We start from the raw sequence: 8453 nt of genomic DNA on the forward strand, positions 1-8453 counted from the left end.
GTTAACCGGCTGCCTTTGGCTTAGGTCATGATCTCAGGGCCCAGAAACGAGCTCCATGTGGAGTTCCCTGCTCGGCAGGGAGTCTGCTTCTCCCTCTCACTCTCCTCTGTGCTCTCTCTCTCTCTAATAAATAAAGAAAATCTTAAAGACAAAAACATTTTGGCAAGAATATGTCACAGGTATAGCTATGTACTTCATTTTCTATTATGTCAGGAGATACATCAAGTACTAATTTGCTGCTAAGTTTGATCGCTTGTTTGGATGGTGACTATCAGATCTCTCCTTTAGGTACATTTCACCCTTCGTAGTTAACAAGCAGGTAATTGCAGAGTAAGGCGCTGGCACAATGCCAATCTCCTGTTCCCCAATAAATTCTCACCTATTAAAAAATCTTTCCTGAATTAATAGTGAAATACTTGGTGATTAAATAAAAAGTTTTAAATTCTATTTTTCTTTCTACTTTAAAGTTCTTCTGTGAAAAAGAAAATTCTTCCTCACTAATACGTAAAAGCAGGGCAACTGCTTAAATTTTTCCCTTTAATGATAAATTTCCAAAGTAAAAGTTTTGATTTAATATCTCCTTCCAGTAGTAGAAAATGAATTTTTTTCCTGGCTTTTTCTCTTTGAGTATCATTGTGGACTCATGAGTTTTTTAAGACTTAAGTTGTTTCAATCAATTGTAATCATTATTCTTTTGGGGCCAGTACAAGTCCCTTTATAGTGGGTGACTGGGTCCCATGTCTTTTTGACATGATGCCATTAGTTTTGGAAAACTTCCTGACTTACTGGCACAAAATGTCTTAGACTCACTTATGTATCTTCCCTCTTACAGAATTGTACCCTCCCTGTCACAGACCTAGACTCAGTCATTTCTCCAAGGTACCTTGGTTCCTTCAGTTTCGAAATAGTAATAGAAACAAAATGTGGGCAATAGATGTTCTCTTTGCTACTGGGTGCCATTGTTTCTGGGCCTTTTCAGTGTTCAGAGATAGGAAATGTATTTTTTAAATTATAAGTTCATATACTGATTTCCAATTCAAATTTAACAGATTGTCTTTTTTCTTTATTGATTATACATTTGTATCTCATTTCTCTTACTCTTGGTCCTTACAAAATATATTAAGAAGTTTCTAGATGACATCAAAATAAAAAACTTCTGCATAGCAAAGGAAACTATCAACAAAACTAAAAGACAACCTACTGAATAGAAGATATTTGCAAATGACATATCTGAAAAAGGGTTAGTGTCCAAAATATATATAGAACTTATACAACTCAACACCAAAAAGCCAAATAATCCAATTAACAAATGGGCAGAAGATCTGAACAGACATTTCTCCAAAGAAGACATACAGATGGCCAACAACCACATGAAAAGATTTTCAACATCCCTCATCATCAAGGAAATGCAAATCAAAACCACAATGAGATATCACCTCACACCTGTCAGAATGGCTAAAATCAAGAACACAGGAAACAAGTGTTGATGAGGATGTAGAGAAAAAGGAACCCTCATGCACTGTTGATGGGAATGCAAACTGATGCAGCCACCTGTGAAAACAGTATGGCGGTTCCTCAAAAATTTCAAAACAGAATTACCATATGATCTAGTAATTCCAGTATTGGGTATTTATGAAAACACTAGTTCTTAAGGTTATATGCACCCCCATGTTTATTACAGCATTATTTACAATGGCCAAATTATGGAAGCAGCCCAAGTGTTCATCAATAGATGAATGGACAAAGAAGATGTGGTACACACTGCCACACACACAATGGAATAGTACTCAGGCATAAAAAAGAATGAAATCTGGCCATTTGCAAAGCATGGATGGATCTAGAGAGTATAATGTTAAGCAAAATAAATCAGTAGAGAAAGACAAATACCATATGATTTCACTCATATGTGGAATTTAAGAAAGAAAACAAATGAATGAAGAGAAAAAAGGAAACAACCTAAAAAAGAGACTCTTAATTATAGAGAACAAACACATGGTTACAAGAGGGAAGGTGCGTGGTGCAATGGATGAAGTAGGTGAAGGGGATTAAGAGTATACTTACCTTGATGAGCACTGAGTAATATATAAAATTGTTGATCACTAAAAAACAAGAAACTAAAATTTTCTAGATTAAAATACTAATACTAAAATATCAATATCAATACATTTACTGAGTGATGTTTAGGACTTCTTTAAAATTCTTTTTGTCCTTAGAGTGTGTCCTATTAAGGCTGTTCAGTCAGGGTGGCTTAGTACAAAAGTTACTTGAAATAATTCTTGTCTCTCTGAGTTTATGTGAGCAATTTTACATACAGTTAGGTTCAACTGTTTCCATTTGGCTTCAATTTTATTGTTTGCTCTTTTTAGCTGTAATTTTATTTTTAAACATAAAACCCCCATTACATGATTCAAGAATCAAAACTATGTGAAGAGTTATTCTCACAGGAGTTTCACTTCAATCTCTAGACCTTCCACCCACCCAACCCCATTCCCATCCTCTATAGATAATCATTTTTATTAGTTTCCAGTTTAATCCTTCCAGTGTTTCTTTTTGCAAACATAAGCAAGCATATATTTTGCTTTTTTCTTACACAAAAGGTCCACAAGTCTACACTTGCTTTTTTTCACTTGGTGTATTGTGGAGGTCACTCCCTACTTTACCAGTAAAGGTTTTCATCATTCTTTTTTGTTTATTTAACATTTGTTTAGTACTCCACCATTTGGATTACTATAAGCTTTACGCAAACTTATTGATGGAAATCTGTGTTGTTCCCACTCTTTTGCTCTACAAATAATGCTTCAGCAAATAATGCTGTGCATATGTTTTTTTATATTTCTGAATATGTATCTTTGGGGTACATTCCTAAAGCGAGATTGCTGAGTCAAAGGGTAAATAAACATGTAATTTTATTAGATTTTACCAAACCCCATTCCATGGGAATTGTGCCATTTTGCACTCCCCAAGTCTGTGTATTTATTTTTCCCATAGCTCCTTCAACAGTATGTTGTCAAATTTGGACTTTTGCCAATCTGACATGTAAGAAGTGGTATCTCAGTTTTATTCACATTCCTTTTTTTTTTTTTTTTTTTGCAAGGGAGACTATAATCTTTTTATATGTGTAAGGGTTATTTCCTTTTACTCTGAAGTGCCCGTTCATGTTTTTTGCCCATTTTTCTCTCTATTTTTGGTCTTCATTGTCTTGATTTTTAAAAGTGCTCTCTCAGGGCACCTAGGTGGCTTAGCTGGCTAATCGTCTGCCTTTGGCTCACGTCATGATCCCAGGGTCCTGGGATTGAGCCCCACATCAGGCTCTGCTCAGCGATGAGTCTGCTTCTCCCTCTTCTTCTCCCTCTTCCCCTGCTTGTGCTCTCTCTCTCTGCCAAATAAATAAATAAAAATATTTTTAAAAAGTGCTCTCTATATTATAGAGATTAACTCTTTGAATGTTATATATGTTGTAAATATTTCATCCTTATTTCTCATTTTTCTTTTAATTGTGCTTTTATGGATTTTTTTTTTTGTGGGGTAATAGGAGGTTGGGTGGGTTTTGTTTTGTTTTGTTTTTGGTTATGTGAAAAATGTCTTTTTAATTGTTTGGGGTTTGGGGACGAAGAAGGAAGGGCTTTCTCCATTCCCAAGTAATAAATTCATTCATGGTTTTAGTACTTCTATGATTTCATTTTTTCCATTTAGACAGTGTTGCTAGAATTAGCAAATAAAAATACAGCACAATCAGTTAAATTTGTATTTCATATAAACAACAAATAATTTTTTTATATAAGTATATACCAAGAAGCAAATGTAGGCAACTCTGTGTTTTAACCGGCAATCCTACATTTGGATATATTAGGCAGCATGAGTCCAATCTTATCTTCTCCCAAATACAAATTCCATTTTCAAAAAGCAAATTTTAATGAAGGAGTAGTCTTAAATAAATTAGTGGCAATATGACATTTTGCCCCGAATACTGTGCTTTGCATCTTTCAAGAATTAAGAACATTTTCCTACCTAGCCAACATAATACTATCACATTTAATTAGATTAATAATTCCTTAATCTCATCTAATATCTAGTACATATTCAGATTTTCCAATTGTCCCAACATTTTCTTCACATTTGGTTTACTTAAAACAAGAGCCAATTTAGGATGACACATTACATTTGGTTTTTCTGTTTCTTAGATCTCTTTTAGTCTAGAACAGTTCCTTTTTTCACAACACTGATTTGTTGAAGAGACTGAGCCAGTTAGCTGTCTTCTATTTTTTTAAAGATTTATTTATTTATTTATTTGAGAGAGAGGGCACATGCAATTGTGAGCAGGGGGAGAGGCAGAGGGAGAGAGAGAGAATCCTCAAGCAGACTCCCCACTGACTGTAGAGCCTGATGTCAGGCTCAATCCCACGACCCTGAGATCATGATCTGAGCTGAAACCAAGAGCTGGACACTCAACCAACTGAGCCACCCAAGCACCCCAGTTAGTTGTCTTTTAGAATGCATGTTCCACCTATGGAGTTTTCTCATTGCTTCCTCATGATGTCATCCCATGACTTTCTTGTTGCAGGTGTGGTTAAAGTCCATTAAATAACATAAAACTTTATACTGGATTAGGGTGGAGACAGTCTGATTCTGTTATACTCTTCTTGCAACTAGAAAGTAATTCTATGGAACCACACACATGTTAGGTTCTTCATCAATTATTCACCTCATGGTTCTTACGCTAACTGATAATTTTTGACTTGTTAATTTAGAGGTTATTTTATTATCATTTTCTAATTATATGATTGGTTTTATGTTGATTTACTAGCATTCTTATGACGAGTTTTCCCCTACGAACCGAGCCTACTTAGTTTATTAGAAAGCAGGTTAAAGACTTAATTCTTCTCCTCTACTTATAAAATTTTAAGTAAAGGAGTGAATTAATAATACGTGCTTCTGATGGGGACAAATGAATTTTTCCTGCATTTTTCTTTTTGGGGTATCATTTTGGAATTCACAGACTTTCATAAATTCAATGTGTTTCCATAAACTACAACCAAGAGAGTGTGTTGTCCTAGAAGCCACACGAAGAAAGTTTATCAAGAAGAAGTGATCCTCCATGAAACCATGAGCCAGGTGCTAGGTCAAGTAAAATGAAGATTGGGAATTCTCCATTGGACTTAGCAATATAGAGATTATTGATGACTTTGACCGCAGCAGTTTTGAAGGAGTTATGGGGCAAGTACCTGACGAAGTGGATTTAAGAAAGACAGAGAAGAGAGGAATTAGAGAGCAGTCTTTGAAGGGATTTTCCTGCAAAATAAAGCAAGTAAAGGGAGGGGGAGAATAGCTACTAGGACAGTGAGTCAAGAGAGAAATTTTTATTTGTTTTGTTTGTTTACGATAGATAGCTTTTAGTAAGTAGACAGAATTCACTGGGGGGAAAAGGTCCATCATTCTGTATCTTGCTTTGTTTGTACAGTCTGCCTTGTGAAGAACAAGAGCCCGTAAGAATTTTTTAAAAAATCAATTTCTGTCAGCAGTCTCATCAGGCTGCCCATCCCCGGAGACTACTTCTATTCACCTTATATTCTTTATCCTCACTGCCATTCCATTAGTAACCACTTCCCCTTCTTTTAAAGCCCTGCCAAAGTGTATTTCTTCCAAATGCTTCTTATTTTTTTTAACATACTGAGATGTAATTCACATATTACATTGTATTAGTTTTAGGCATACAACATAACGATGGCTATGTGTATAAATTGTGAAATGATTACCACAATAAATCTAGTTAACATCCATCAACACACATAATTACAAATTTTTTTCTTGCAATGAGAACTTAAAATCTACTCTCTTCGCAACTTTCAAATATACAATATAGTATTGTTAACTATAGTCACCATGCTGTACATTACTTCCCGGGGATTTACCTTACAAATGGAAGTTTATACCAAGAGTAATATTTGTCTGTTGTTAACGTGGGAGAATTAACAGCAAAATTGTATACTCGTGGGAAGGATACAGTAGCAAGTAAAACCTAAGAGATAAAAGGGAGAGTTGCCAGAGTAGGAGAGGTGAAGGGAATTTGAATGCTGTGCATAAATGGAGGAAGTACTGTCTTGAGATAGAAGAAGCATAAATAACAGATGGAAAAGTTGAGTATGTGAGCGTGGATGCTGAGACATGGTTAGGTGTGTTGGTGAAAGTCTTTGGAAGTTCCCTGTGATTACTTCCATCTTCTGGTGAAGTAGGAAGCACGATCACCAGCTGAGAATAGGTTTTGGAAATGAGGATTTGGAGGTTCAGAAGAAAGGCGAAGACATGAAAAGATAACATGGGGGGTGAAGGTGAATTGACTAAGGACATGTAGTAAGATTGCCTGGCAAAATATAGGGTCCACTTGAGGCGTCTGGCTAAGAATTTAAAATGGACCAGCCTGCTTTTGTGTTTTCCTCCAGCCACAGTTCAGCCACACAAATCAAATAAATATGTGGGTTAGGGGAAGACAGCTGTATTTAAGCAGAGGTATGGTTTTGTCAAATGAACGCGAAGAAACAAAAGGGAGAAACATGAGTCAAAATGTTTGGAAGGGAGTGTTTATAATGACTGACCACGGAATTGAAACTGGGTAAGGAGGGGAAATGAGGACATCAAAGGGTGAGGGACAGTAGTATCACCAGATTTGAGGACCTATGGTGGCATTAAAGATCTCTAGAAGGAATAAGCTGGAAAGATAGGAAGTAGAGATTAGAGAATGGAATGAAGAAAAATGAGATCGCAGAGGATCTGTACTTATTGATAATGGCAAAATCAAGGTTATGACCATAGAGGTGAGTGGCTGAGGTAGGTTGAAGGACAAGACCAGTGGAGGTGAATTCAAGAAATTGAATAATGTGGGTGTTGGACAGTTTGTCTAGGTGTAAGTTGAAATTAACAAGAGTGAAGAGTAGTACTGATGAGAGAAACCAAAAGCCAGGAACTAAAATCTTTGAGAAAGATAAGAATATTTCCAAATATTAGTAACGATTTTGCTACCATCAATCACACTAACGAATGAAGTCTAAGGTTTCTCTGTAGCAGAGGTTCTTAGACTTTTTGGTCTCAAGATCATTATAAACTCTTTTTAATTTCTTTTTTTTTAATTTTTATAAGATTTTACTTATTTGAGAGAAAGAGAGCATGGAGGGAGAGGGAGAGGGAGAAGCAGACCCCCCACTGAGCAGGGATCCCGATGCTGGGCTTGATCCCAGGACCCTGAGATCATGACCTGAGATCATGACCTGAGCTGAAGGCAGACACTTAACCAACTGAGCCACCCAGGCACCCCTTAATTTTAGTTAACATACAGTGCAGTGTTGGTTTCTGGAGTAGAATTCAGTGATTCATCACTTACATACAACACCCCCTGCTCATCACAAGTGTGCTCTTTATTTTTTTTTTAAGATTTTATTTATTTATTTGACAGAGAGAGAGGCAACGAGAGAGGGAACACAAGCAGGGGGAGTGGGAGAGGAAGAAGCAGGCTCCCAGCGGAGGAGCCTGATGTGGGACTCAATTCCAGAAGGCCGGGATCACGCCCTGAGCCAAAGGCAGGCGTTTAACGACTGAGCACCCAGGCGCCCCATACAAGTGTGCTCTTTAATACCCATCTAGCCCATCCCAACTCTACCTCCCCCCATCAACCCTCAGTTTGTTCTCTATCATTAAGAGTCTCTTACAGCTTGCTTGCGTCTTTCCTTTTTTTCTTTTCCCCCTTCCCATATGTTGATCTGTTTTCTTTCTTAAATTCCACATATGAACAAGATCATATGGTATTTGTCTTTCTCTGACTTAATTCACTTAGCATAATACACTCTGCTCCATCCATGACGTTACAAATGGCAAGATTTAATTCTTTCTGATGGACGAGTAACATTCCATTATGTATACATATACTGCATCTTTATCCATGCATCTGTCTCATCAGTCAATGGACATTTGGGCTCTCTCCATAGTTTGGCTATTGTTTATAATGTTGCTATAAATATCAGCGTGCATGTACCCCTTCAAACTTGTATTTTTGTATCCTTTGGGTAAATACCTAGTAGCGCAATTGCTGGATCATAGGGTAGTTCTATTTTTAACTTTTTGAGGAACCTCCAAACTGTTCTCCAGAGTAGCTGCACCAGTTTGCATTCCCACCAACAGTGCCAGAGGATTCCCCTTTCTCTGCATCCTTGCCAACACCTGTTGTTTCCTGTGTTGTTAGTTTTAGCCATTCTGACAGATGTGAGGTGGTATCTCATGGTAGTTTTGATTTGTATCTCCCTGATGATGAGTGATGTTGAGCATCTTTTCATGTGTCTGTTAGACTCTGGATGTCTTCTTTGGAAAAGTGTCTATTCAGATCATTGTAAACTCTTAAACATCATTGGGGACTATACAGAAATTAACACTGAGAAAATGTTAAAATATTTGTTTATTAAATAAATTAA

The sequence above is a fragment of the Ursus maritimus genome, unplaced genomic scaffold, assembly GCF_017311325.1.
Source record: "Ursus maritimus isolate PB19 unplaced genomic scaffold, ASM1731132v1 scaffold_23, whole genome shotgun sequence".
Classification (NCBI taxonomy): Eukaryota; Metazoa; Chordata; class Mammalia; order Carnivora; family Ursidae; genus Ursus; species Ursus maritimus.